Source organism: Macaca mulatta, chromosome 12, assembly GCF_049350105.2.
Source record: "Macaca mulatta isolate MMU2019108-1 chromosome 12, T2T-MMU8v2.0, whole genome shotgun sequence".
Taxonomy (NCBI): domain Eukaryota; kingdom Metazoa; phylum Chordata; class Mammalia; order Primates; family Cercopithecidae; genus Macaca; species Macaca mulatta.
Window position 1 is genome coordinate 23,304,293 of NC_133417.1, and position 8,722 is coordinate 23,313,014.

At 40.7% G+C, this 8,722-nt stretch overlaps 1 pseudogene; it reads left to right on the plus strand.

The window, feature by feature from the left end:
• Positions 1–408: 408 nt before the first annotated feature.
• Positions 409–500, plus strand: LOC114671649 (small nucleolar RNA U13; annotated as a pseudogene).
• The last annotated feature ends 8,222 nt before the right edge of the window (positions 501–8,722 follow it).

Genomic DNA, 8,722 nt, shown 5'->3' on the forward strand with positions numbered 1-8,722 from the left:
TCTGGAAATGGTGACTTTTGGGGAAGGTTCTGTTTGAAGATTTCATTATAAGTTTCATCTAGTCTTCAGTTTGATTACTTTTAGGCCTGAACTGACTTCTGGTGCCCCCAGCTGAGCTAGGCTAGCTGGCAAGTGGAGGCCTAATAACAGATCCACTTTCAATCAAAAGGTCATTGCTGTGCTTGTTGATAAATACTGCATGTGTGACTCCTGTTATTTATTTAACCTTTAATAATGCTCACTACACCTGCATTTCTGGGGCCTGTGGTTAAAGTTTAGGAATCAGTCCACTTGATTATGGGTTTAGAGACCCAAATTTAGTCCTAGTACCAATGGTACCAACAGAGCAGTAAATTAAGTAGCTTCACATATCAAGTGACTTTCTTCATCTATAAAATAAGGCAATCGATCCTTTTGTAGTTCATGAGCGTAGATGAGTGGGTGTTCACGCACGTGTGTGAGACGTGCCACCCTCAAACTGGCACATTACCCATCTGACCTGAAGAAAAAAATTTTAAATGAAAAACATTTTTTAAAAATAAATAAAATAAGGCAATTGGACTAGGTTAACATTTATCCAAGATTTTCCTGAAGTTTCTCACTGGGCTCACCTGACGTGGTTATAGAAAAGTAAATCTTTGTGGACTCATCCCCGACTTAGATTCAGAATCTTCGGAGAAGGGGTCTGGAATATTTCACTTGCAGCAAATTCCCCTAGGGACACTGAACCATCAGGTCATTTCTGAGGTTTCATCGATCTTTGACATTACATGAGGACAAGGACAAAGTAATATTTCTATTGATCTGACATGACTATATGAATAGGGTTAATTCTAGCAATTTGGTCACCTTCACGTGCTTTATATCAGGTGATTGAGTCATCAAGCATAGAGATACTATGGCAACTGTTGAAGAAGCTCAGAATTTTAAGCCAAGATGACCTGGGTTCAAATCCTGCTTAATTTCTGCTCTAATTCTCTTCCTTCCTGATTCCCTAAGCCTCCATTTCCCAATCTGTTAAGCGTGTGTGATAACAATGCCTGTGTCTCAGGCAGTACCATCACAAACGTTTCCATAAAAGAGAGCTTCGGAGAGGCAATTGTAAGAGAGGGATAGTGTAGGAAGTGAAGGGCAGGGAATGGGATGGAGGACTGATCTTGAAACTTCATTTGCCTAAGAAGGTCCATGTGAGGTGACTTTGGCAAAGGTAGGAGGATGGGAACTGATGGAGATTTACTATCACTACTTGTGATGATTATGAAGATTAATAAGGAAATAAGGATATTTTTCATAGATTTTTCTGACACAAACAATGATCAATGAGTAACAGCTCTTATTAAGTTGAACCATATGAAATTGCTAATTTTCAACTCTTTTTGACTGTCTAAATGGCAGTTTCATATGGTTTCAAAATAATATAATTTAATATTGAAATCCCAGTATGACATAATGAGTTTATTTTTCCCAAATTATTCATGTCATTTTCAAGTAAGAAAAAGTGAGAGAGGTATCACTGAATATATAACATGGTTTTTATAATGATTTTTTTTTCTTTTAATGAAAATTCAAAAGGCTTCACCTCAAGTCACACTACCATCATTTTTCTAAGTAATGATACAATAAGAAGTGAGGTAACAGGTGGGAGTTGTGATAGAAAACACCCAGGAGGATGTCAGATGAGAGATTCTCACGCCTTGTTCTAACGATTATAATAACAGCTATCTTTCTTGTAGGGCGCACCCTGTCTCTGTGACTTTAATGATGACATGGATGCCTAATCGGGTGTTAATGTGACCCATCGACACCACTGGGTGCTTAAAAAGTCACACACTTTCTGCCTGCTGGTAATGGATGGCTCTGCATTTCCTTTCCTTAGAGGCCATCTTATAAACAAGAACTAGTCATATGGGGTATAAAAATTACTAACAGTCTTCACTGAACTATTATTATTATGTTACTAACCAGACGAGATATCAATCTAATTTAATTTGCTAATTTCATATTCACATTTTATCTAATAGCTAAAATGAAGAATAAATCATGTTGACTCTCATATGTTTATGCTCCATGTTTTTAAACCTTGTGGGTGTGGATGTCTCTATTGAAATTTATTTTCTGTAAGTTCTCATAGAATATCTGGAAAGCTTGCTAAAAGGAAAAATGGAACCGTAAGGTTTTCCAGGCCATGATGACTCACATTGAACATCTCACCCAGCAGATATAACATTTGTTACTACCTGAGTCCAAATACTCAAGATGTCACATAAAAATATGAGAACTCAGACTGGGAAAATAAGCCTGAATATTTTATTAGAAACCCAGAATTGCAAAGAACCCAGGGCTGACTAAACACATCCATGATTACTATTGATCTATACTGATTCATTAATTCAATCATTTTATCTCTCAGGTGGCAGGAGAAAGCATAGAAGAAAAGCATTCTTTCAAAAATAGATTAGCGAGGATTTTCTTGTGTACTTCATATTTGTTTTGTTGTTGGTGGTGTTTCATTGAAAGAAGATGAAAGGAAGAGAGAGATCTTTACCTAAATTTTTCCACACCTCCATCTCTGACTTGATCTCTGCACCAATCCTTGGCAACCCCGAGGAGATTATATTTGTGTGTCTTTCTGGGTCTGATGTAAGTGAGGAAAGAAAGCTGAACTGAGAACTAATAATAATGGACTTGGGACAGTAGTGATCTGAGCTCTTAAACTGCCTTTAATTTGATCTAGTGTGATATATTTAAGCATCATGAGAGGGTAAAGAAAATACTATAGGAAAGACAAGAGAGAAACAAAAAAAGGAACCCTCAGTTCCAGTCCTGGTTCAGCTTCTGACATAAGACCAGGAAACAGAGAAAAAGAAAACCCTTAAAAAAAAAAAAAAAAAAAAAGCCAGGGAAGCACACTAGCCAGGCTGAGACTGGGCAGCAACTCTGAAGGCAATGATGTGGAAGTCTTGGCACATTCAGGGACGTGACGAGATGATGTGTTAGGATAGTCTCAGGGAGTTCATGGAGTTTGGGATTTTCAAGAACAGCAGGATTCAGGAGGCTAAAGCAGAGGTCAGTAAACTATAACAACCAAAAATCGCATCCAGCCCCACCCCGTTGTTTGCATGGTATCTATGGTGCTTTCATGCAACAATAGCAAATGGAATCAAGTAGTTGCAACAGAGACCATGTGGCCCACAGAGCTGAAAATGCTTAGTAGCTGACCCTTTACAGAAGTTTGTTGAGGCCTGGGGTAGAATAATTCAGAAGGGAGGTCAGAATGTTACAACAAAAGTAGGAAATTGGGAATGAACATACTACATTAAAAGACAAAAAGGACAGCAATCTGCCCTAAACAGAAAACCCTAGAAGTAAGGAGTGGGGAGTCGGGGGTGTCGCCTTGCAAAATTCACACTATGGAGTCTTGAGGATTAGATCAAAGAATTTTGACTTCATTCTCTAGGTAGTAAAAACAAGAAAAAAAAGGGGGGCGGAGCAAGATGGCCGAATAGGAACAGCTCCAGTCTCCAACTCCCAGCGCGAGCAACACAGAAGACCAGTGATTTCTGCATTTTCAACTGAGGTACTGGGTTCATCTCACTGGGGAGTGCCGGACGATTGGTGCTGGTCAGCTGCTGCAGCCCGACCAGCGAGAGCTGAAGCAGGGCGAGGCATTGCCTCACCTGGGAAGCGCAAGGGGGAAGGCAATCCCTTTTCCTAGCCAGGGGAACTGAGACACACAACACCTGGAAAATCGGGTAACTCCCACCCCAATACTGCACTTTAAGCAAACAGGCACACCAGGAGATCATATCCCACACCTGGCCGGGAGGGTCCCACACCCACGGAGCCTCCCTCATTGCTAGCACAGCAGTCTGTGATCTACCGGCAAGGCAGCAGCGAGGCTGGGGGAGGGGCGCCCGCCATTGCTGAGGCTTAAGTAGGTAAACAAAGCTGCTGGGAAGCTCGAACTGGGTGGAGCTCACAGCAGCTCAAGGAAACCTGCCTGTCTCTGTAGACTCCACCTCTGGGGACAGGGCAATAACAAACACAGCCGAAACCTCTGCAGACGCAAACGACTCTGTCTGACAGCTTTGAAGAGAGCAGTGGATCTCCCAACACGGAGGTTGAGATCTGAGAAGGGACAGACTCCCTGCTCAAGTGGGTCCCTGACCCCTGAGTAGCCTAACTGGGAGACATCCCCCACTAGGGGCAGTCTGACACCCCACACCTCACAGGGTGGAGTACACCCCTGAGAGGAAGCTTCCAAAGCAAGAATCAGACAGGTACACTCACTGTTCAGAAATATTCTATCTTCTGCAGCCTCTGCTGCTGATACCCAGGCAAACAGGGTCTGGAGTGGACCTCAAGCAATCTCCAACAGACCTACAACTGAGGGTCCTGACTGTTAGAAGGAAAACTATCAAACAGGAAGGACACCTACACCAAAACCCCATCAGTACATCACCATCATCAAAGACCAGAGGCAGATAAAACCACAAAGATGGGGAAAAAGCAGGGCAGAAAAGCTGGAAATTCAAAAAATAAGAGCGCATCTCCCCCGGCAAAGGAGCGCAGCTCATCGCCAGCAACGGATCAAAGCTGGACGGAGAATGACTTTGACGAGATGAGAGAAGAAGGCTTCAGTCCATCAAATTTCTCAGAGCTAAAGGAGGAATTACGTACCCAGCGCAAGGAAACTAAAAATCTTGAAAAAAAAGTGGAAGAATTGATGGCTAGAGTAATTAATGCAGGGAAGGTCATAAACGAAATGAAAGAGATGAAAACCATGACACGAGAAATACGTGACAAATGCACAAGCTTCAGTAACCGACTCGATCAACTGGAAGAAAGAGTATCTGCGATTGAGGATCAAATGAATGAAATGAAGCGAGAAGAGAAACCAAAAGAAAAAAGAACAAAAAGAAATGAACAAAGCCTGCAAGAAGTATGGGATTATGTAAAAAGACCAAATCTACGTCTGATTGGGGTGCCTGAAAGTGAGGGGGAAAATGGAACCAAGTTGGAAAACACTCTTCAGGATATCATCCAGGAGAACTTCCCCAACCTAGTAGGGCAGGCCAACATTCAAATCCAGGAAATACAGAGAACGCCACAAAGATACTCCTCGAGAAGAGCAACTCCAAGACACATAATTGCCAGATTCACCAAAGTTGAAATGAAGGAAAAAATCTTAAGGGCAGCCAGAGAGAAAGGTCGGGTTACCCACAAAGGGAAGCCCATCAGACTAACAGCAGATCTCTTGGCAGAAACTCTACAAGCCAGAAGAGAGTGGGGGCCAATATTCAACATTCTTAAAGAAAAGAATTTTCAACCCAGAATTTCATATCCAGCCAAACTAAGTTTCATAAGTGAAGGAGAAATAAAATCCTTTACAGATAAGCAAATGCTTAGAGATTTTGTCACCACTAGGCCTGCCTTACAAGAGACCCTGAAGGAAGCACTCAACATGGAAAGGAACAACCGGTACCAGCCATTGCAAAAACATGCCAAAATGTAAAGACCATCGAGGCTAGGAAGAAACTGCATCAACTAACGAGCAAAATAACCAGTGAATATCATAATGGCAGGATCAAGTTCACACATAACAATCTTAACCTTAAATGTAAATGGACTAAATGCTCCAATTAAAAGACACAGACTGGCAAACTGGATAAAGAGTCAAGACCCATCAGTCTGCTGTATTCAGGAGACCCATCTCACACGCAGAGACATACATAGGCTCAAAATAAAGGGACGGAGGAAGATTTACCAAGCAAATGGAGAACAAAAAAAAGCGGGGGTTGCAATCCTAGTCTCTGATAAAACAGACTTTAAACCATCAAAGATCAAAAGAGACAAAGAAGGCCATTACATAATGGTAAAGGGATCAATTCAACAGGAAGAGCTAACTATCCTAAATATATATGCACCCAATACAGGAGCACCCAGATTCATCAAGCAAGTCCTTAGAGACTTACAAAGAGACTTAGACTCCCATACAATAATAATGGGAGACTTCAACACTCCACTGTCAACATTAGACAGATCAACGAGACAGAAAGTTAACAAGGATATCCAGGAATTGAACTCATCTCTGCAGCAAGCAGACCTAATAGACATCTATAGAACTCTCCACCCCAAATCAACAGAATATACATTCTTCTCAGCACCACATTGTACTTACTCCAAAATCGACCACGTAATTGGAAGTAAAGCACTCCTCAGCAAATGTACAAGAACAGAAATTATAACAAACTGTCTCTCAGACCACAGTGCAATCAAACTAGAACTCAGGACTAAGAAACTCAATCAAAACCGCTCAACTACATGGAAACTGAACAACCTGCTCCTGAATGACTACTGGGTACATAACGAAATGAAGGCAGAAATAAAGATGTTCTTTGAAACCAATGAGAACAAAGATACAACATACCAGAATCTCTGGGACACATTTAAAGCAGTGTGTAGAGGGAAATTTATAGCACTAAATGCACACAAGAGAAAGCAGGAAAGATCTAAAATTGACACTCTAACATCACAATTAAAAGAACTAGAGAAGCAAGAGCAAACACATTCGAAAGCTAGCAGAAGGCTAGAAATAACTAAGATCAGAGCAGAACTGAAGGAGATAGAGACACAAAAAACTCTCCAAAGAATCAATGAATCCAGGACTTGGTTTTTTGAAAAGATCAACAAAATTGACAGACCACTAGCAAGACTAATAAAGAAGAAAAGAGAGAAGAATCAAATCGACGCAATTAAAAATGATAAAGGGGATATCACCACCGACCCCACAGAAATACAAACTACCATCAGAGAATACTATAAACACCTCTACGCAAATAAACTGGAAAATCTAGAAGAAATGGATAATTTCCTGGACACTTACACTCTTCCAAGACTAAACCAGGAAGAAGTTGAATCCCTGAATAGACCAATAGCAGGCTCTGAAATTGAGGCAATAATTAATAGCCTACCAACCAAAAAAAGTCCAGGACCAGATGGATTCATAGCTGAATTCTACCAGAGGTACAAGGAGGAGTTGGTACCATTCCTTCTGAAACTATTCCAATCAATAGAAAAAGAGGGAATCCTCCCTAACTCATTTTATCAGGCCAACATCATCCTGATACCAAAGCCTGGCAGAGACACAACAAAAAAAGAGAATTTTAGACCAATATCCCTGATGAACATTGATGCAAAAATCCTCAATAAAATACTGGCAAACCGGATTCAGCAACACATCAAAAAGCTTATCCACCATGATCAAGTGGGCTTCATCCCTGGGATGCAAGGCTGGTTCAACATTCGCAAATCAATAAACATAATCCAGCATATAAACAGAACCAAAGACAAGAACCACATGATTATCTCAATAGATGCAGAAAAGGCTTTTGACAAAATTCAACAGCCCTTCATGCTAAAAACGCTCAATAAATTCAGTATTGATGGAACGTACCTCAAAATCATAAGAGCTATTTATGACAAACCCACAGCCAATATCATACTGAATGGGCAAAAACTGGAAAAATTCCCTTTGAAAACTGGCACAAGACAGGGATGCCCTCTCTCACCACTCCTATTCAACATAGTGTTGGAAGTTCTGGCTAGGGCAATTAGGCAAAAGAAAGAAATCAAGGGTATTCAGTTAGGAAAAGAAGAAGTCAAACTGTCCCTGTTTGCAGATGACATGATTGTATATTTAGAAAACCCCATTGTCTCAGCCCAAATTCTCCTTAAGCTGATAAGCAACTGCAGCAAAGTCTCAGGATACAAAATTAATGTGCAAAAATCACAAGCATTCTTATACACCAGTAACAGACAAACAGAGAGCCAAATCAGGAATGAACTTCCATTCACAATTGCTTCAAAGAGAATAAAATACCTAGGAATCCAACTTACAAGGGATGTAAAGGACCTCTTCAAGGAGAACTACAAACCACTGCTCAGTGAAATCAAAGAGGACACAAACAAATGGAAGAACATACCATGCTCATGGATAGGAAGAATCAATATCATGAAAATGGCCATACTGCCCAAGGTAATTTATAGATTCAATGCCATCCCCATCAAGCTACCAATGAGTTTCTTCACAGAATTGGAAAAAACTGCTTTCAAGTTCATATGGAACCAAAAAAGAGCCCGCATCTCCAAGACAATCCTAAGTCAAAAGAACAAAGCTGGAGGCATCACGCTACCTGACTTCAAACTATACTACAAGGCTACAGTAACCAAAACAGCATGGTACTGGTACCAAAACAGAGATATAGACCAATGGAACAGAACAGAGTCCTCAGAAATAATACCACACATCTACAGCCATCTGATCTTTGACAAACCTGAGAGAAACAAGAAATGGGGAAAGGATTCCCTATTTAATAAATGGTGCTGGGAAAATTGGCTAGCCATAAGTAGAAAGCTGAAACTGGATCCTTTCCTTACTCCTTATACGAAAATTAATTCAAGATGGATTAGAGACTTAAATGTTAGACCTAATACCATAAAAATCCTAGAGGAAAACCTAGGTAGTACCATTCAGGACATAGGCATGGGCAAAGACTTCATGTCTAAAACACCAAAAGCAATGGCAGCAAAAGCCAAAATTGACAAATGGGATCTCATTAAATTAAAGAGCTTCTGCACAGCAAAAGAAACTACCATCAGAGTGAACAGGCAACCTACAGAATGGGAGAAAATTTTTGCAATCTACTCATCTGACAAAGGG